Source organism: Felis catus, chromosome B3 (genome assembly GCF_018350175.1).
Source record: "Felis catus isolate Fca126 chromosome B3, F.catus_Fca126_mat1.0, whole genome shotgun sequence".
Taxonomy (NCBI): domain Eukaryota; kingdom Metazoa; phylum Chordata; class Mammalia; order Carnivora; family Felidae; genus Felis; species Felis catus.
In genome coordinates, this window is record NC_058373.1 from 135,857,569 (window position 1) to 135,878,636 (window position 21,068).

At 53.1% G+C, this 21,068-nt stretch overlaps 1 protein-coding gene across 4 annotated transcripts in view; it reads right to left on the reverse strand.

Annotated features, from left to right (window-relative positions):
- Positions 1–21,068, reverse strand: part of ITPK1 (inositol-tetrakisphosphate 1-kinase) — a 178,302-nt gene that overhangs the window by 102,811 nt on the left and 54,423 nt on the right. The window lies entirely within an intron of this gene.

Consider the following 21,068-nt stretch of genomic DNA (forward strand, 5'->3'; position numbering starts at 1 on the left):
GGTCATGATCCCAGCGTCATGGGATCGAGCCCTGTGTTGGGCTCCATGCTGAGTATGGAGCCTGCTTAACATTCTCTTCTTTCTCCCGCTGCCCCTCTCCCCTGCTTGCATGCTCCCTCTCTCTCTCTCTTTCTCTCTCAAAATAAAATAAACCTTAAAAAAAAAAACTGGCAAGTAATTCAAAGGAAAGGATGTAAGAGTCCTGTGTGGGCCAAGTGAGTCACCTGCAGGCCAGATACCATCCAAGTCACCAGTTTGTGACCTGGTCCACCCGGCTCTGCACAGATGGGGAAGCTGAGGCCCAGCCACAAGGAAGGGGAACATGACAAAGGTCACATCGGTAATTACTAAGAAAGTCCAGAACAGAATTCAGCCCAAAGCCTAGACCAGTGCTAATTAACCACCTCCCCCACCTGCTCAGCTGTGGCCCTGGGGAGGGACAGGGCAGATGGGAACTCAGACTGGGATGATCCACAGGGCCTTCCAGATACAGGACTGACGGCTGGGATAGATCTGTATGCAATAAGTAACCAATGCTGACCATCCCCCAACCCCATGGGGATCTCAGATCCGGCAGGAGGGAGGGACGGTAGCCAAGGGGACACTGGCACTGCAGGGTGGTTAAGAGGGTGTGGTCTACATCCCAGCCCCATGTGACGGGTCACCTCAAGCACCCAGGCTGGATGAGGAGAAAGAAGCAATGACCACGTGACCCACCAGCTCCAACTCCAGGAACCCCGGCCGGACCCTCCAGGGCCTGGGCTCCAGGGCCTGGACCAGTCTGGCTATGGAGCCAGGGAGGTGGAAGGAAGGGGCATCTAACGGCTCCCACCCTGAGATGTACCCTAAAAAACCAGGACCCTGACTTCACAGCCCAGGCCATATGGCCTTTCAGACTAAGATTAAAGTCTGCATCTGCATTTCCAGGGTTTGGTGACTCACCAGGCACTACTGTCCTCACCCTCATATGCACAGTGTTCCTAGACCAGATCAAACCTTCACGCTTTGCCTCTCAGAAACAAGCAGGGAGGCCAGGTTCCTCTCTGGACAGACCTTCAGGATCCTCTCCCCTTGCCTGTTGGGACCCACCTGCCACACAGCCCCTTGAGGTGCTGGGCCACTTGGCCAGCGGGAAATGGCGGGGGCCAGGCTGGTGCTGCCTTCTATTTTAACTCAGTTCCTCAAGGACCCCAGAGAACACCACTGCAGCCCAGAGGCCTGAAGCATATGCTGGGCCTCCCCCTTCAATAGCATGGGGGGAAAGGCAGAGGGAAGGAGGCAGGGCACCTAGCTAAAAGGTCCTTCAGCTCTCAAAAGCCAGTTAGAGACCCCGGTTTACACGTAAACCAGAGAAGTGATTAACAAGGACCAGTCATTAAAATTACATGATCTTCTTACTATTTAAAGTTTCTAATTCAGACCTTTTACTGCTTCAGAACTGATATCAGAGCCTCATCTACAGCCTGGGCAAAACCTAATCCTACCCTGGGTCAGAACTGCCAGGGTACCCATCCTGAAACTGCTCTTCTCACACAGTCAAAAACATTCAGTGGCTCCCCACTGCCACGAGACCAGGAACCACACTCACAGCTCACTGCTCTGGTTGGACTGGTCCACCCCTGGTCCCTGAACCTGACCCAAGCCCTCAGCCTACACACACACAGAGCCCTCTCGGACCCCTCCTCACCATCTCTTCTGTGAACACCCATGTGTGGTTTAAAGCAAGCCACACACCTCTGTCTTAACTCTCTGAGCATCTTGATCTCACCTCCCCGGCCAACCATAGGCTCCACCTAAGACTTTTTTGTGGCCTGTGCTTGCTCAGGGTCTGTCTCAGACACGCACAAACTTGCTTACAGGAAACTGCTTACAGGAAAAGCCACAACCAGTAAGCAGGCCAGGGGCTAGTATCATTTTCTATTTCGTAGAGGAGGAAACGGAGACTCAGAAATAGCGCTCACCCAGGGCCCCAAGGGCCGCGCGGTGGTGGCACCGGGACCCGCGCCCGGTCGGCCCGGCTCAAGTTTCCTCTACCATGTGCCCCCTCATGTGCTCTAGATAAAAGAAAACTATGAACCGTGTCCCTGTCATAAAAGAGATAAGGCCAGCATACAGGAAGTGGGGAAACGGCTGGACGCAATTTGGTGTCCAGAGGCTCCGGGTGCTCTGGGGCTTTGGGACCCTCAGGGGAGGGCCGAGGAGGGAGGGACGGCCCAACGGACGGGGGAAAACAGTGCAAACAAAAATATCTCCAAATGAGTGGTCAACTGGAAAGCAAGGGATGGCATCGGGGAATCGGTATTTTTCCATTTCTCCATGGGCTTGAACACTCAGCAGCCCTCGTCCTGCCCCAGGATATTACTCCGGCCTCCACGGCAGCCGAGAACCTCCAATAAACAAAAACGGCACTGTTCGTTATCGGCAAAGCTCAACTTCTAACTAGCCGACCGGGTCTGCGTCCCCACAACAGTAGCTCTTGTCAGCAGAACCCCCTGAGGGATGAACAGCAAGGGTGCTGGGTGCCCGGCTGCCCGCCCGCTGTAAGCCTCCGCCCCAGGTGAGCGGGGAGGAAGCAAACCAGAGGCCTCCGGGCTACTGCTCTGCGTGCTCGCTCCATCCACCTCCCAAGGGAATGAACCGCCCCCTCCCTGGAGGCCAAGCATGGAAGGTGCCGGAAGAGGGGGAGAAGAATCAGACCGACAGACCCACCACACGTAACCTGAAGCACCAGGGCCCCCGCAGCCAGCGGCCAGCAAACCACCAGAACTGTTCCTGCCAGCCTTGCATCCGTGGCCTGCCCTAATCTAGTCCCCCACTTTCAAGCCACGCAATTCCAGAGAGTTGACCCCCCCTCCTCACTCCCGGCGTGAGCATGCAACTCAGGACAGGGCGATGAGAACATCACATCATCCAGACCTAAGCGAATGGTCTGAGAACAGGTGCTATGGGTTGAACTGTGTTCCCCCCACCGAGACAGGCTGAAGTCCCTACTCCCACACCTGCGATTGTGACCTTATGTGGAAACAGCGTCTTGGCAGATGTGATCAAGTTGAGATGGGGCCATTACGGAGGGCCCGGAACCGACACAACTGGTGTCCTTAGAAGAACTGGAAACCGCCTGGTGAAGACACAGACACACAGGGAGAGCAAGGCCATGTGAAGATGGGGGCAATGACCAGAGTGATGCTGTCACGAGTCAAGAAAGAACTCCTGGAGCCACCAGAAGCCGGAAGAGGCAAAGAAGGATCAGGTCGAAAGTGGCCCTGCCAAGCCTTGAGTTCCAACTCCTAGCCTCCAGGACGGAGAATACATTTCCATTGTTTCAATTTGTCAGGCAGGAAACTAATAGGAGAGGCAGGTAACTTGAGCCGGAGCAGTCAGAACCGGCAAGCACCAGCCACTTTCCTGGGAACTCGGGGCAGGGGGAGAGGCTTGTATCCCGCGAGGTTGTGTCATGCTGATGGGCTGGAGCCGCTAGCCATCATTTCCACGGGACTTGGCCAACCTCCCCCAATGTGCCCCACACGAGGAGGCTGGGAAGTAAAACTATGCCTGATGACATAAATTCGAGTCCCCAAGGGCCTGCAACTGGCCACACTTCCCCTCTGGACTTTATGAGACATCCCTGCTAACTAACTCTATTTACCCATAGTTCCTGAAGTCTTTCCTTCCATAATGGAAATCTGTTGCTTACAACCTAAAGAGCCTTTTAAGTTTCATCGCATACAATTTAGTTTTTTAACATAACATATGTCCAAATGAACAGGGGTCCCCAACAGTCACCTCAGGCACCTACACTTACAACACAAATGCTAACAACACTCAAGCATCAGTGTCCTTCTCTTTGGCACACACCTTCAGCCTTCAAAGTTTTGTGATGGCCAGTCCTTATCCCAAAGGTGCACTTGATTGTTGAGAACAACAACAAAAAACAATCAGCCAAGCTCAAAAGAATCAGAGAAGATATGTTTCATTTTAAGAAATGCTGCCAGGGGCGCCTGGGTGGCTCAGTCGGTTAAGCGTCTGACTTCGGCTCAGGTCATGATCTCATGGTCCGTGTGTTCAAGCCCCGCATCGGGCTCTGTGCTGATGGCTCAGAGCCCAGAGCCTGCTTCGGATTCTATGTCTCCCTCTCTCTCTGACCCTCCCCCATTCATGCTCTGTCTGTCTCTGTCTCAAAAATAAACATTTAAAAAAAGAAAAAAAGAAATGCTGCCTAAGAATGGCTTACAACATAAGGACAGAAAGTTTGGAGGGTCTCTGGTGTTTCAACGGCTCGATGTCAGCAAGAACCCCAGGCTCTTTTCAAGTTTTTATTCTGCCATGCTTACTATGGTAGATTTCTGTCCTCATTCCTCTTACCTCATGGTCACAAAACAGCTGCCAAAGCTCCAGGTACTCTATCCCCAGAGGGTATCTGGAAGGCAGTAAAAAGGGGATGAAAGCCAAGGAGCTGCCCTTCTCAAGAGGAAATACTCTTTCTCCTTATATCTTACTGGTCAGAACTGCAAGACATGGGTGCCCCTGGGCGCAAGGAAGGCTTGGGATGCGAGTCTCTGACAATGGGAACTGTGTTTTCATGACAGGCCTATGTCAATCACCAATGCTACCTGGAACAAAACAGGGACTGTGTACAAGATGAAGAGAGACGATGTACTGGGAGCGCAACTCCCCAGATAGTAAAGATAATAAATTATGGAGTCCCTGTGCCCCTGAAAGTCCTAAAAAAACAAACAAAAAACCTGTGGCTTTTAATTTGACCTTGGGGTAAATTCAACAAATACCTAAGAATCATTTATCAAGGGCTCCCCATGTGCTAAGTTCCTTGCTGAGTACCCTTCCTTGCCCTCGAGGTACCTCACAGGGAAGAGTAAAAGAGAGCCATCCCCCCAAAACAGCGGAGAGTCTGGAGAGAGCACGAGGAGCCTGGGCAGCACCGGCAGAGGCAGCCGGAGGAAGGAGGAGACAAAGGGGGAGTCTGGGAATGCTTCTGCCAGCAAGGACACCTGACTGGGTGTGCCAAGATGGGCCATAAAGGGCGTGTGTGCAGCGGTGTAGAGACGGCGACAGTGGGGGGTTGCGGGTGTTTGACTTGGGAGTGGCAGGCGAGATGGCCAGGCTGGCAGTGCAAAACTGGAAGAGCTCCATAAACCATGCTCAAGGCCTAGACTTTCACCTAAAGACAACGGAAAGCAGGGGAGAGATGCAGGTGTTCTTCAGGAAAGACCACTCTGCAAGGCAAGGGGTGGGCCAGGAGGCAGGGACACCCGCCAGGGCTGGCAATACTGAGTAAGGGGGGACGGGGGACGTAGGACAAGAGGATGTAGGTGGGAACGGGCAAGGAAGAGTCCGGAGGGAGAACCGACAGGCCCCAGAAACCGATGAGACTGTGGATGATGTGGAGGGCCAGCGGCGTCTGGGCAGGCTGCCTGGGTGGGAGACAGGACCTTCATCGTGACCCAAGAAAACAGGAGAGGATGCAGGTTTGGAAAGGAAAAGAGTGAGTCAAGTTACAGAAAATGATGCCTCCAGACCGAGGTGCTTCCCAAACATCATAGGCCTGCTGGTGAGGAGTGGGGGGCTGGAAGACTGAATGGACCTCCCTTCTGGGAAGGACACCCTCCGCCCAGTTTCGCCCAATTGCAAACGACTGTGTGAGGAACAGCCTTCCTGGGGCAGAGCAGGGCCAGGGGGCAGCAAGCTGAGGAAGATCTTCTGACTGCCTTAAATAGAAGCAAGCCGCTCTGGCTGGTGTGCAAGAGTTTACACAAGGAGGGCTGGGTGGCGCTCCGGGCCCCCACAAGGCATGTTTTAAAGAAAGCCCAGTGGTCATGCTGGTTGTCCCGTGCGTGCTGCCAGCCTGTAAAATCGGAACTGAGCTTGCATTTGTAAAAGTCTTGTCTTCCAAGAGCCTCGAGTGGGCAGGATACCACCTCTTATCTCGACCACATCCGTGCAGCAGGGGTGGGAGGCCGGCTCTTCCACTCCGCTTGCCCTATAAACCACCAGGTCCCTGTCCTGTACAAGGAGGCCCTTCACTCTAGGGCACCATGCGTTCCAGATGGTTCTCCGAGAGTCCCCAAATGCAACTTCGGCCCTGGCCACCACGAGAGTCAAAGGAACAAAGGCTGATACCAGGGGTCAGGAGTGGCCAAGCGGGCATCTCCTGCAGCTGGCCTTTGAAAGCACCCCATCCCCATGCTGCAAGGTCCGACCTGGCCTCCGCTTCTCTTCGCATGAGTAACATTTCCTCCCCCGTCACCCACTCAGAAAGGTGGCAAATCAAAGTCCTGGGCGGTGAGAGGTTTGGCAAGCATTACTCTTGGAAAGATGAAGTCTGATGAGGGTGGGTTAGAGACCCAGGGAGCCCCAGCCGACCAGACCGTAGAGCCGCTATGACCGGCAGTGGCCAGTAGGTGGCGCACCCTCGAGGTCTGGAGAGGAAGTGAGTGATGCTGACCAGTCACGCTGACTTGTCAGCAGGAATGAGAGCGGCAGCGGTATCCGTGCAGATTAAAATGCTACCCTCTTTGATAATAGTGCCCAGAGGTGCTGAAAGAGACTGAAGGTCTACCAAAGCCAGCATCTGTCTTCCCAGTGACTGGATGCTCCATGACTGGGACAATTCTGTTCTCAACTGCATCCCCACCCCACCCCCACCCCCCACCCTCCCCCCATGCTCAGCACAGGGCCCACCAGGTCCGGCGGGCAAACAAAGGTGACAAACAGTCCCGGAACCCACCGAGCCAGGGGTGGCCAGCCTCCACTCCCAAGGCCTCCCAGCCCAGGCCGTCCTGCTCACCCAGCAGCCCCACTGCGCTCCACATACACCTCACCTCAGGGACCAAAGCCCTGCTTCCAGGACCCTGGCTCCCGCCTCCTGGCTCTGTCCCCCAGAAAAGTGGTTTTCAAACACCCCTGAACTCCAGTGTCGTGCCTGAAATGAAATCTGACTCCCAAATCAAAAACAGATCAAAGTTGCTGTTACCTGAAGGGAGGCTGTTGTGTTTGGGGATCAGCGTGCCCCTTGGAAAAGCAGGCACGCCCCCTTCAAGGAACCCCCTAGGTTCCTCAAAGAGCCCAGTTTGGAAACTGCTGTGCTATGCCCTTGCTAACCCGAATCCAATGAGCTTGAAAACCCCCGTGCCTCACAACTCTCTAGCGTGAGAGGTTAACAGCTGACATAGCAGGAACCTTCCGATCTGAAAGCTGAGCAACTCACCAATCCCTGCCACCGTTACCGACACGGGGTGCTCGTTTCCACACCTTTTGGGAGGAGGGCAAGAATTATCACCCGTTTCAAGAACAACTCTGTTCTAAGAAATTCTAGCACATTCCACCCCTGGAAGCACCAGCAACTTCACTTTTGTAGCCAGAGGTTGCCTGGGAAGAGCCTTCGTCTCTTTGCGGGGGGGGGGGGGGGGGGTGCACCTGGGGGCAAGGGGAGGGCTGAGACAGCAGAAGGCGATCTGGGCTCAAATCCCAGCTCTGCCAATTAGCAGCTCGGTGACCCTACAGATTCCACATCTAAGAGGCAGGACCATTACTCATCCCTACAGCTCATGGGACTGTCGGGTTTATACGAGGGATTTTTTTCAAGTGCTTTATAAAGCACTCCCAAATGTTAGCTGTATTTTACATGATTTTACTATCGGGCTGTTAGAAGTTCAAGCAGAGCAGACCAGTTTCTGCTAAAGGTCTTCTATACCTGATCCTGGGCTCTGTACAGGCTCCATGTCTTGATATCAGACCTGACGGACATCCCCATCCAGGGAGGCTGGTCTGGGTTGCCCTTACCCTTGGGGGCACATGTGTCCCGGTGGGAATACTAAAGAAACCCCAGAAACTGCCTGAGTGATATTCAGCAAGCTGGAAGCTCACCTGGCCTCCAACCCCCTCTGCTCCCCGGGCCCACCCTGCATTCGGTGTAATACCCGCCGGCACCACCCCCCTACCCCCAAACTCAGGATCCCCAAGGGGCCGGTGGCTGAAGTGCATGGGCTCAGACACAGACAAGATGCACTCTACCTGCCATCCCAGATTCAGTCCCTAGTCTGACAGCAGGCAGTGCATCTATGAAAAGCGCCCAGGCAGAACCTGCCCCCAAAAGACTCAGAAAGAGCTCCAGTGGCTTTCTGCATGAGGCACATCTAGCCCCAGGACATCTTCCACCTCCACCGTTTAAAGCCAGGGGCTCTAGGGGGGCCTGGGTGGCTCAGTCGGTTGAGCAGACGACTTCGGCTCAGGTCATGATCTCGTGGTCCGTGAGTTCGAGCCCCGCGTCAGGCTCTGGGCTGATGGCTCAGAGCCTGGAGCCTGCTTCCGATTCTGTGTCTCCCTCTCTCTCTGCCCCTCCCCCGTTCATGCTCTGTCTCTCCCTGTCTCAAAAATAAATAAAACGTTAAGAAAAAAAAAATTAAAAAAAAAAAAAAAAGCCAGGGGCTCTAAGATGAGGGTCCCCAGACCAGCAGCGTCAACATCATCAGGAAACACATACTGGTTCAGAGACTTGCATGAGGCCACCACCTAGTTGAAGACCCTCCCAAGGATTCCGGTGACACTCAAGTTTGAGAACCACAGCTGGCATCCAACGAGCCGCACCCGGCTGTGTATCGGAGTCACCCTGGAGCTTTCACACAAGCCAATGCTCAGGACCCACCCCAGACACCTGATGACGCCCCAGTGGTGGGGGGTTGTTGGTTTGTTTTAAGTATTAAAAAAAGAAATATGAGAAACAGAGGATTTTTAGGGAAGTGAAGCTGGGCAATACCATACGGTGTATGATATCAGGATACGATACTACAAGGGGTACGTGTCATCACACATTTGTTAGAGCCCATAGGAACGGACAACACCAAGAGTGAACCCCAAGGCAAACTAGGGGCTTTGGGTGACTACGATCTGTCAGGTTCATTCCCCTGGTGGGGGTTGTTGATTGGGGGAAGGCTGTGGGGTAGGGGTGCTGGGAATATACAGCCCTAGAAGTTCCCGGGTGACTGTAATCCTGTAGTCTGTGGAACCGGAGGCAGGACAGCCAGGCTTCAGAGTCAGCAGGTAAGACCACACAGGTCGGAAGCAGTCAACGAAGGTGACGGAAGGAGAGAAGTCATACTCGTGACTGAAGGAGGGAGAGACAGAGTGGGGAAGGAAGTGGGGAAGGACTCATTCATTCCAACTCTGCTTTTAACTTCTTCCTTCCCAGCATCTGCCTTCACTCCTCCCCCTCTAGTGTAGTCAGTGCAGCAAACGCTGGCCTGAGCATCACTCTACCCACCTGGGGTCAACCACAGTCCCCACTTAGCTAGTACGTGAACCTGAGCATGTCCCCAGCGTGTGCCTGCTTTCACCTGTCTCCTCATCTGGAAACAGAAGGTATTAAGACGCTGGAATGGGAATACAGTGCCTAGCACACAGTAAACACACAATAAACACAGGTTGCCCTCAACTGGCTGGTGCAAACTGGACCCCACGTCTGCTCCACAGAAAACGGCGTCCAGACAATGAACGTTCTCATCTCCTGCCAACACCACCTCTCTGGCTTGGAATCCAGAGTTAGATTGCAGAACACAAGAGGGAATCCTGTCGGGGTGCCTGGACGGCTCAGTCGGTGAAGTGTCCGACTGTGGTTCAGGTCACAGTCTCACGGCTCGGTCTGTGAGTTCGGGCCTGCATCGGGCTCTGTGCTGACAGCTCAGAGCCTAGAGCCTGCCTCAGACTCTGTGTCTCCCTCTCTCTCTGCCCCTCCCCTACTCGTGCTCTGTCTCTCTGTCTCTCAAAAATAAATAAACATTAAAAATTTTTTTTGAAAAAAAAAAGAGGGAGTCCTCTCCTTCCATGTCTACGTTACCAAAGACAGGCTGGACGCACCGGGACAGAAACACCCCTCATCCCATGAATGTTCACAGAGCACCTGTTCCGGGCCAGAGGCGGGGAGAGCGCAGAACTTGCATTCCTTTGATTAGAGGGAGGTTCCAGGCCCATGAAGGGCAAGACCTCCCCCAGGGCGATCTCCTCTGGACCCTGTACCGTCAGTGGCAAGGGGAGTATCTTTCCTAGAGGGGAGCCTCAAGAAGAGGGACACTCAGTCCTGACAGGCACTGCTGCTTGAGAACCAATGCTCTAGAGAGAACCCAAGAGTACATATTACAGAAAACTGCACACCCCTGCCTCCTGTGGCTTTTTTTGCCTTTTGTTTTATAAGCGTTTTACTGTCTAACGAGTGATAAATGAGAAAGCGTGTATCATGAGCGAGCAGCTTGAATATTCAAACTGACACCCGAGATCAAGACTGAGAAGAGATCCCTGCAGGACCCAGCAGAGCCGTCATGTTCCCGCCTACCTACCCTATCCCCAAAGGCAACCACAAACCTGTCTTCTTTCCCACAGAGCAGTTCTGCCTTTTCGAGAACCTCACTTAAATGGAATCACACGTCAAGCACTCCTCTGGGCCAGCTTCTCTGGCTGAACACTATGTCTATGGGACTCATCCATGGTTTCCATGGAGCGGCCATTGGCTCATTCTCACTGCTATATAGAATTACACCACACAGGCGGGACGCCTGGGTGGCTCAGTCGGTTAAGCATTTCACTCTTGATTTTGGCTCAAGTCATGATCTCACAGCTCTTGAGATGGAGCCCCGTGTCGGGCTCTGAACTGACAGTGAGGAGCCTGCCTGGGATTCTCTCTCTCCCTCTCTCTGCCCCTCCCTCGCTCACACACACATTCTACCTCTCTCTCTCAAAATAAATAAACATTAAAAAAAATTTTTTTTAAGGGGCACCTGGGTGGCTCAGTTGGTTAAGCATTCGACTCTAGATTTAGGCTCAGGTCATAATCTCGCAGTTTGTGAGTTCAAGCCCTGCCGTTGGGCTCCACGCTGGAGGTCTGCTTAGGATTCTCTCTCTCTGCCCCTCCCCACCTCACTCTCTCTCTTTCTCTCTCTCAAAGCAAATAAACAAAACTTTAAAAAAAGCTTTTTAATAGAATTACAACATGCAAATATAACACATTACATGTACCCATTTTACAGCTGATGGACACTTGGGTGGTTTCCACTTTGAGGCTATTAGGCCAACTGCTGCTTGGAACACTCTATGTCTGCCTCTTGGTGGACATAAGCACTCTATCGAGGGTGCAATGGCCGAGTCCAAAGGCAGCACATGCTCAGCTTTAAGGAAAGCATGTTCGAAAACCCCTATCAACCTCCAGCCCCTTGCCCCGCTTCATTTCCTTTCCTATCCACGTCGACCATCATCCTCACTTCACATCCTCATTTGCCTGTGTTTGGTCTCTCATCCTTCTAGATGTGGGTGCGCGTTGAGAGCAGGTCTGGGCACCACAGGGCCCCCTGAGCCCTGACTCTGCCCAGCCCGGAGCAGGTGCTGGAAAAACACCTGTAGGGCAACTGAGCTTCTGCATTCTCCCCTGCACACAGGAGCTAAGGGGACCTCTCAGCTGTCCCCTTGGTCCCTTCCTCCTGTGGGTGCCTTCCCAAAGCCCAGGAAGACCTCCTCACACCCTCTTCCAGTCTCTAGCCATAGCTTACAATTGGGCCTTGAGCAAAGACTGGGCCCCCCACCAATCCCCACCATTGCTGCTGCACAGAGTCCCTTCCCCAGGATGGAACGTAAAGGCTCCTGGGAAATGTCCAGGCTCAAGTCTTGGCTCTGTGAAAGCCGCCTGACTGGAGTGGCATTCTTGAGTGCAGGCTGCAGGCCACACCCCCAGGAGACAGGCAGACAGCAGTCAGAGCACCAGCAAGCTCAAGGTCAGAGGAGTGAGCTGGGGAAGTGGGTCAAACAGCCCCATAAGGCAGGGGCAGGTGAGGCCTTTGGGCGCGGGGGAGCTGGAGCAAAGCTGGCCCTGACCCGGTCCAGGCAAAGCAGAGAGGCCCTCACAGAAAGATGGAGGTCTCAGGGCCTGCCTCTTCTGGGATGCCTGTTATTCCCCAGAGACATAAGGCTGGGGCGGGCAGCACAGGCAGAGACTGACGTGTGCGAGACAGAGGGCTGGGCTGGATATGGAGGGGTTGAGGGGAAATGTCCACTCCTGGCAGGACAGAAGGAAATGAGGGAGATGAATTAGAAAGATCACAGGGTAGGACAGTGGCGGGGACAAAGAACTGCCAGGCCAAGACCTCTGGGCTCTGTCCTAAGGGTAATGGAACCCTGGGGGTGTCGCAGAGAGGTCACCTGATGACAATGGGCCAGGCACAGGCAAGAAGGCACCTGCCATCTTATTGAACTGCAGACCCCGACCCAGCAGAACTGGGGGAGTGTGTACATCTCCCTGTGGTGCAGCTGCCACTGGTTGCCAGACACAGTTGGCGTAGCAAGGGTGTGGCGCAGAAATGGAGACTGAAGCCGTATATCCCCCACCCCCGCACCCCAAGGGAAGAGGGACCAATGGAGATAAGTAAAGGTGGAATGGAATGCAGAGTCTTAAACACCTCGCCTGACCCAAGGCTGGCCCTCAGTGTGGCAGCCGCTGCTCTACTTCACGCGGCCAGCCTGTTCCAGAACCTTCCATGCTGCTTCAGAACTGGGCCTCTCCTCTAGAGCCTCAGACCCCAGCGTCACCACGGCAACCACCGCAAACACAGGAGCCCAGGCCTCTGTGCCATAAACAACCCTGACAGATTCAATAAATATAGATGTACTACAGCAATTTGTGGGGAATTTATGAGAAATTAAAAATTCAGCCTGGACAATAAACAACCCATTTCAGAATTTGCCCCACTTAAAGTTAAATAAACCGCATGCGAGCATTTTTTGAGCATGATGTTTCGAGACTAAAAACTGGGCCTTGCCAGGAATGCTCCCTGAGACTCCAAAGCTGGTGCTGCTGTGGAGAGCACGTCCTCACATCTGCTGACCTCAGAGAGCACTTTACAGTTTATAAAGCACCTGCGTTGACCCACCTGGTGCCTGTGAGACACTGGGGCAAGTAGGAATAACACCATAATGAGGATGAGCCTTGAAATCGACGAAGAGCCTGCAGCACAGCGACTTGCTCAAGGTCACACAGAACTGGTCAAGGTCAGAGACAGGATGCAAACTCAGGCCAGCCCAACTCCAAAAACACTGTGCACACACAGGCAGCCACATGTGCATTTGCCTACAACACACGAATTGCACCCAAGTGAGTCTGATGTGGGGAGTTGGCTGTATTCTCTAGAAATCTGTCCTACTTAAATAGCATCAAAGGGGATTGCTTCAAACAGATCAACAAATTCACCCAGGGGGCAGGCAGGCTCAGATCCCTGAGGCAACTCCACCAGGCTGTCTTCAAGATGAAAGACTAAGAAATAAGCAGACAGAGATGGAGAGAGCATGGGGGAGGCTTCCTACCCCTGCTTTCTGAAGATTTCGGAGATTCACAAGAGGGGAGAGTGAGATAAAACGCCAGAGATCCCATCAGGGGCATTAGCCTGTTTCACAGAGAAGGAACCAGAACCCAGCCCAGCTGCACGACAGGCAGACAGCGAGCCTGGAGCTCCTGCTGCCTGGGCCAGGGACCCCCAGAGCCAGCCACCTTGACCTAATAACGTCCTTTCTTCCCACAAGCATCATATATCTCGGAAGCACCTGCAAGTGCTCTCCTGGTCACTCTCTCCAGGCTTGCTGGCTCTGCGACCCGAGTTTCCAGTTCAGCCATAGACTAATCATCTCAAGAGGCCACAAACAGGTGGGTGGGGGAAGACTCACCAGCTCTGGGCATGCTGTGCTGACAGGAGAGCTCCCCAGCTCCCAGGTCAAGGCAAGGGCCTGCCCTTCTCCTGCTCTTCTGATGCAGCCCTAGGGTTGTCTGCCTCCCAGGCACGGGCACCAAGGTGGCTGAACCCTGGGAGACTGAGTTATGTCGGTGTTCCCAGAGGACAACAGAGGGCCGACTGGCAGGGGCCCAAGCAAGCACCCTGTGATGCAAAGAATCAAGGGACCAGCCCCAGGCCTTAGTCCTGCAAGTGTCAACTCTCTCAATCACAATCACAAAATGGGCCTGTAGGATAACAGCCACAGGGACATCGGGGAGGCTCAGACAGGAAAGTCAGAGCTGGGGGGGTCATGCCAGAGCCTAGGGACAGAGGACCCTGAGTCGCCCTCCCAAGAGCCCAGGGATGGCACCTCTGGGCCACAGGACACAATGCTGCTCTGCCCTGGGGTCCACCGAATCACAAAGCAGGGGAGAGAGGGGTGCGGGTCACTCCTTGTTGACCGCCTCCCCCCCCACCCTCCACCTTGCTCCGTTCCTGGAGGCTTACCTCTGAGGACCTCTGGACTTCCAGCTACATCTGCCCAACAGAAGGTACCAGAAGATCAGAGGGCAGGGAGAAAGTGAGGCTGGGGTATTTATCCCTCCTCTCCCCGCTTCAACAACATGCCTTGGGCGGGGGCTTCAGCCCAGCACAACTACGGCTGCCTCGCCGGCCCTGGGAACAGTAACAGTTCCCACAGCTAGGCTCCTGGAGCCTCTCCAGCCCGTTCTGGTCCCTTCACCCTGCCCACGCCTCTGCATGTAGTCCCCACATTAAAGTCACATCACCAGAGCCACAGAGAGGAGGTTCAGCAGGGACGGGTCCAAGCCCTCAAACAGTATTAGGATCAGAACAATGGGAACAAATGAGTCAGAAAGAGGAGTATAAAACCGCTGTTCAGAGCAGGCAGGGTGTGAACCTTCTCACCTGCAGTGAGGGCAGGTTGAGTGGCTGAAGGCTGGAACAGGTGAGCATCGGCATGGGGGACAGTGGACAGAGCTCAGGAATGGGAATGGCCCAGCTCTGTTGCAAAGGCCCACGCAAGATACTGAGGGCTGCAGGGGCGCCTGGGTGGCTCAGTTGGTTCAGTGTCCAACTTCAGCTCAGATCATAATCTCACAGTTTGTGAGTTCGAGCACAGAGCCCACTTTGGATCCTCTGTCCCCCCCCCCCCCCGCCCATCCCTCCCCCAATCACACACTCTCAAAAATGAATAAACATTAAAAAAAAAAAAAAAAGATATTGAGGGCTGGGTTCACGGCAGCCTTGGAAAATTCAGGAAGGGCACAACAGGTTTTTACGGGAAACCAGCGAGGTCAGATTAGCACTAGGGCGGGGGTAGGGAGGGTGACTGGAACAGAGAGAGCCCAGGCCATTGGGATCAAGCCCGCCTGGGTTCAAAGACCACAGCAGCCGGTCCTTGCTGGCTCCGTGACCTCAGATTCATCCTTAAGCAAGTGACATATCTGAGCCTCAGTTTCTTCATCTGAATAATAAAGAGATCCCACCTCACAGAGACAGTCTGTCTGATAAAGTAAAACTGTCCAAGAAAGATGTGGACCCAGGCTCAGCAAAGACCAGGAATTAGCTCAAAGCCATGTGGTCAGAATTCACTGGGGGCCGGTGACCCATATCCACACTGGAAATTCTCCTCCCAAGTCTGGGCTGGACCCACCCCATCAGGGAAGCAGTAGATTAGCTCACGGCTACATCCAACTCCCCCAGCCCAGAGGGAAGCAGGCACGCAAGTGGTGTTTGATATTCCTTTTCAAAAGCTCCTTTCCCAGTCCTCGGTTCCCGGAATACAAACTGGCAGCTGGTCACGGATCACTGAACATAGATTTGGGGCCAGGCTTTGTAGTAAGTGCTCTGACACTCTATCTCAATTAGTCTCCTCAACCTTAGGGGGTAGGTGATTGACAACCCCCTCTAGGCAAGGAGGCTGAGGCCCAGGGCTAAAGAACTAGCCCATGGCCACCAACAATTGTGTGGTAAAGGCTGGTCCCTGGAGCACAATGCTTGCTCAGGGGGAGGGGGAGTTAGCAGGGGTGGCAGCTCCCTCAGCTCACTTACCTGGTCCGGTCAGAATTTCCCCTTGGCTAGCAACCTGCATATACACGTAAACCAGAGTAAAGCCCCTGTCAGCAGGGGGGAGGGGGGAGGGGGAGGGGGAGGGGGAGGGGGGTGGGTAGGACCACAGTGCAGACAGGCCAGGCGTGGGGAGCAGCCTGCTGTGCTGGAAAGAAGCAGGACTGGGGACTACCCAGGGACCAGCCACCTCCCCACCAGCACACACTCTCTGTCCCTTTCCCTGGGTCAGGCAAAATGCCCAGGGGCAGGGCTGCAGCCTGGCCCAGGCCCAAAGCCACAATGGGCAGAGAGGAGGGTCTGGGGCGTGGATGAAAAAGAACAGGGGGAGATAGAAGGTAAAAGGGAGAGAAACAGACTCTGCCTAAGATCTGGGTGCATTCAAAAATCCAGAAGGGCAAAGTCTAAAACAATGGTGTCTTTCCTCAATTCTCTATAATGTTCAGGGTTTTTCCCCCAAGAAGTACATACTCCTTTTACAAACTGCAAAAACAATAAATACGACTTATTACTTATATAGCCCAAGAAATAATCACAGACTTGCCCGAATGCTATCAGAACCAGATGGTCATGACAGCAGCATCACAGCGACAAGCCAGAACCCCCACCAACATCCACAGAGGGAACGCAGTAACTCTGGTTACAGAGAGGATAGATTATGTGGCGACTAAGAACACAAGCCTAAATCGAACATTTAACAAAAGGGGAAACACTAACAATACGCTAAGCGTGTTTGTGGGGAGCAGATTGCAAAAGGATAACAATTTTGTTTAAAGTATATAAATACGTCTTCCATTTCTACATGCAGGGAAAAAACTCAAGGGCGTTCCTGAAGTCTGACTGCTGGACTACCAGCTACCCCGGAGGGGCTTCTGGACCTTCTTGAAAGCCATTTTCTCTCTTTCTTATTTTAATGCTTATTTATTTCTTTTCGAGAAAGAGAGCGCGCGCACACACACACACACACACACACACACACACACACACACACACAAAAGTGGGGCAAGGGCGGGGGGAGGAGGGGGGACACAGAATCCAAAGCAGTCTCCAGGCTGTGAGCTGTCAACACAGAGCCTGATGCGGGGCTCAAACCCATGAACCATGAGATCATGACCTGAGCTGAAGTTGGATGCTTAAACGACTGAGCCACCCAGGTGCCCCTTGAAACACATTTTCAAACCCCTTTCAAACCCCTTCTGGAGGATCAAAGACTCCTGTTTTGTCTTTGTTTCCCCTTCTCCCCAGGACACACTGGCTGGGCAGAGGCCCTTGTCCCCATTAGACAAATGACAGCACCAAGGCCTCACACAGCAAAATTAGGAGGCTGAGGCCCAGAGCTGGCTTGGGGACACCCAGGTCTAATGAACATGTGTGCCCAAAATGGTCAGCCCGGAATAGCCAATCAGCACACAACTTTATCAGGCCCTCTGCTTAGGGGAGGGGAGGCCTTCACATTTACGAAGCTCAATCAAGCATGCCCCTAGCCCCCACTAAGTGTCTCTCCTCTCTCTCCCATGCCAGGCTCCCCACCCCCCAGGCCACACTCCTAGGCCATTAGCTCAGTCCCAAAGGCATCCTTTCCTATCCAGGCTTTTGATGATCCTGTCAAAACACTGTAAATAACTTATTTCCACTTGGCAGGGCCTGCAGCAAAAATATCATCCAGGCAGGGGCTGCCTCTCCACACCAGGAAACCCACACTCGTCCTGCCCAGAGACACCCCCCCCCCGGGCCCCCACCTACCAAGGATGAGAAAGGCTCAGTGTCGAGGCCAAACTTCTGCCCAATTAGACAGGGGGTGGGCTTTATAAGACCCCTCAAGTCATTTCAGGAACAAGAAAACCAGTGAGCTGCTGAGAGGTCCTTACTACCCCACAACCCTACATACCAACCTACACCCCATCCCTGACTTCAGGTACTCATGCACCCCCTAAGGAGGGCCTGCTCACCTAACCCTGCCCTATCTCATTCGTCCGTCTTGTCGCTATCTGGGAGGTGGGCCTCCGAGGGGTTTTGCCACTTCCCAGGGCTGCACATCAGCAGACTCTCAGTCCAGACAGACAGCCTGAAGGCATTGGCTTTGCCGTCACCCACCCACTCTGCTGCTCACTTGCTGGATGGTGCAAGGCAAAGGCACTCCAGGTGTCTGAACCTCAGCGCTCTCACTTGGCAAGCGGGGACGCTAACAGTGGCACCCGGCAAGCAAGGCACAAACGGGAGTTGTCACTGTTGCTATCCGGGCTGGAAAGACACCAAAGCATTTTGAAATTATTCTGAGGGCATCTCAGACCTCCGAAGCGATCTTACTAGGTGATTACTGCCCGGATGTCTGGGAGCCCCGCCCTGCATGTTCCCCCAGAACCCCTGATCAAACACCACCCAACCCCCACCTAACCCCGGAGCGCCTCCCAAGTGACTTCTGCGAGCGATGACCGTGCCCTGCTGCACCGCCAAGTCGCAGACACAGCGCGAGCCAGGATCTCCTTATAGGGTGGTTGCTCTAAGGCCATCATAGAAAGTTCAGAGAGAGAAATACCGACAGTCCTGCCCTGTGCAGACAGGGAACAAGGGACCCAGAACAAGCAGGTCCCTGAAAGGGCTACCCTGCCAGCCACTTGTATAGGACATCAGAGATCTCAGGGGTAGGATGGGGCTGCGGTGCTTCCTGGGGGAGTTCTCCAGGCAAGGGTGGCTGAACAGGAGAAACAAAGAAAAGAAAAGAAAAGAAAAGAAAAGAAAAGAAAAGAAAAGAAAAGAAAAGAAAAGAAAAGAAAAGAAAAGGAAAGGAAAGGAAAGGAAAGGAAAGGAAAGGAAAGGAAAGGAAAGGAAAGGAAAGGAAAGGAAAGGAAAAAAGAGAAGAGCAAAGAGGGAAGGAAGGAAGGAAGGAAGGAAGGAAGGAAGGAAGGAAGGAAGGAAGGAAGGGGAAAGAAAGAAAGAAAGAAAGAAAGAAAGAAAGAAAGAAAGAAAGAAAGAAAGAAAGAAAGAAAGAAAGAGGGAGGGAGAAAGCCAAGTTATGGCTCTGGATTTGCAAAATTTGGGGAAAAGCAGTTGAAATCTCAGCTGCGCACAGGACTCCCAGGACCTGCCCCCAGCCAGTACGGGGGGCGGGGGTCTTATGTGTCCAGGGTGGGGAAGTCATACTCTCAGAGATGATGATGCCTTTACCCCACCATGGCTAGAACTGGAGACGCAGAGGGAGGAAGTAAATATATCAGCCTATGCCCTCGAACGCACCCCAGCCAGGGCAGACTCTTCTCTGATCCTGGGGGGCACCACAAAGCAGGCTGCACTCGCCCCCGCATCGAGGAGAAGGCCTCGGGCTTCCACAGTCAGGAGGGAACACCCTGAGCTGGGACCCCGCTGGCCCACAGCAGGAACATTACCCCTGTCGGCCTCTCCCTAAGCAAACCAGATGGATATAACTTACACGATAACATTTCCAGCTTCTTTACTTGTGACAACAAATCAAACAACAAGGATCCTTTTATTTTGGCTCATCTACCCATCCAATCCCTCAATAATACACCTCATTTAGACTCCTACTGATTTCCATGGGCCCCTAAGAATGACATCAACAATGGTGGCACCAGCGAATAAAAAGGAGCAGCTCCTTCTGAGAACGTGCCGTGTGCCAGGCTCTGGGCTGCCCAGGCTCTGGGCTGCTCCTCAGCGTATCACGTCCACGTCCCAACTCTGAGGCTGGCTCCAATATTATTGCCATTTTGTAAATGAGGAAACTGAGGGTCACTGGGCCCAAGGGCACTGGGCACAGCTAGCTGCAGCCCAACACCCATTCCCGATTCTCCTCTTCTTCAGTAACAAAACCCCAAGCTCCTGTGAGGTGACAGCATGCCCAGCAGAAAGACGGCACTTCCCACCCTGCTGGCCTCCAGGTATTAGAACATTCGACTCTGACCAAGGCCAGCATGGGCAGCAGTGTAACACGGGATCTCTAAGGAGATCACCTAATGAGAATAGATTCAGGTGTGTGGCAGGGATGCCCTACTCCCATACTGCTTTCCCAGGACCTGGGATGTATACACAACGGCTGGAGCCTCAGCAGCCACTTTTACAAGGAAGAGCTTGGGCCTAGAAGATAGTGCGGCACAAACAGAGAAAAGGGGGTTCTTTAAAACTTTATGGAGCCCCTGCACCAGCCCCAGGTTAGCCTGCATCCAGTTTCTTCGGCATAAAGAGAAATAAATGTAAGATTTTATTTAAACCACTGTTATTCCCAATCTGCTACTGGCAGCCGAATATCAATCCTGACGGCTCCACAGTGAAGCTGCAGGTGGAGGGGTGTTGAAAGGATGAAAGCCGGCCAGGCAGAGATCCCCCCAAAACACAATATCCTTGGCATGAGAGAGTCATGGAGAATGTGCTCAGGCCACACATTTCTGCTTGTCTTACGATTTTCTGTTTTCATCCACATCAAGACAACAATGTCCTATTTGTGACGCTATGTTCTTCAACAGTTTAGGAAGGATGGTTCGAGCCTCTCCATAGATTTTACTCTCTCTCTCTCCTGACGACTTAAGAGTTCTAATCTCATTTCTCTGCACACACTGGCTACCAGGAAGCTCAGCACCACTCTAGTGTGTCCTCACAGCACCAGGCCCGACAGCCAATATTACATCTCCTCTGTTCCTCACCTCGATTTACTTCTTCTGTGTTACTAACCTTTCCTTTGGGGAAAGCGAGAGAGCGTCAGGCATGCAGAACGCTAAAAGGGAGGAATCTCCTAGACTGTCAAATTCATGAAAGCTACTCATTCTTCTTGGAGTAGCTAAAATGGCAAATTATCTCCTAAGTCAGCACTTTGTAAGAACGAGGAAGATTCTCCAACTCATGTATACCTTCTGAATTTTCAAAACGGTGCCACATGACACATCAACCTGTTGCTGAAAAAGACATGCCAAGAGCTCTCAGCCGGGCCCTGCCTTTACACATTAGCAGGCACAGATTAAGAAATTTCCACAATATACAAATATGCTATTACCGTATTTCGTCGGTTCAAAGGCACTGTCAGTCAGAACCATCACATTACACACTCATTAAAAGGTTTTTAAAGGCAAAACATAAGAGACTCTTAAATACAGAGAACAAACTGAGGGTGGATGGGGGGGTGGGTGGGAGGGGAAAGTGGGTGATGGGCATTGAGGAGAGCACTTGTTGGGCTGAGCACTGGGTGTTGTATGGAAGCCAATTTGACAATAAATTATTAAA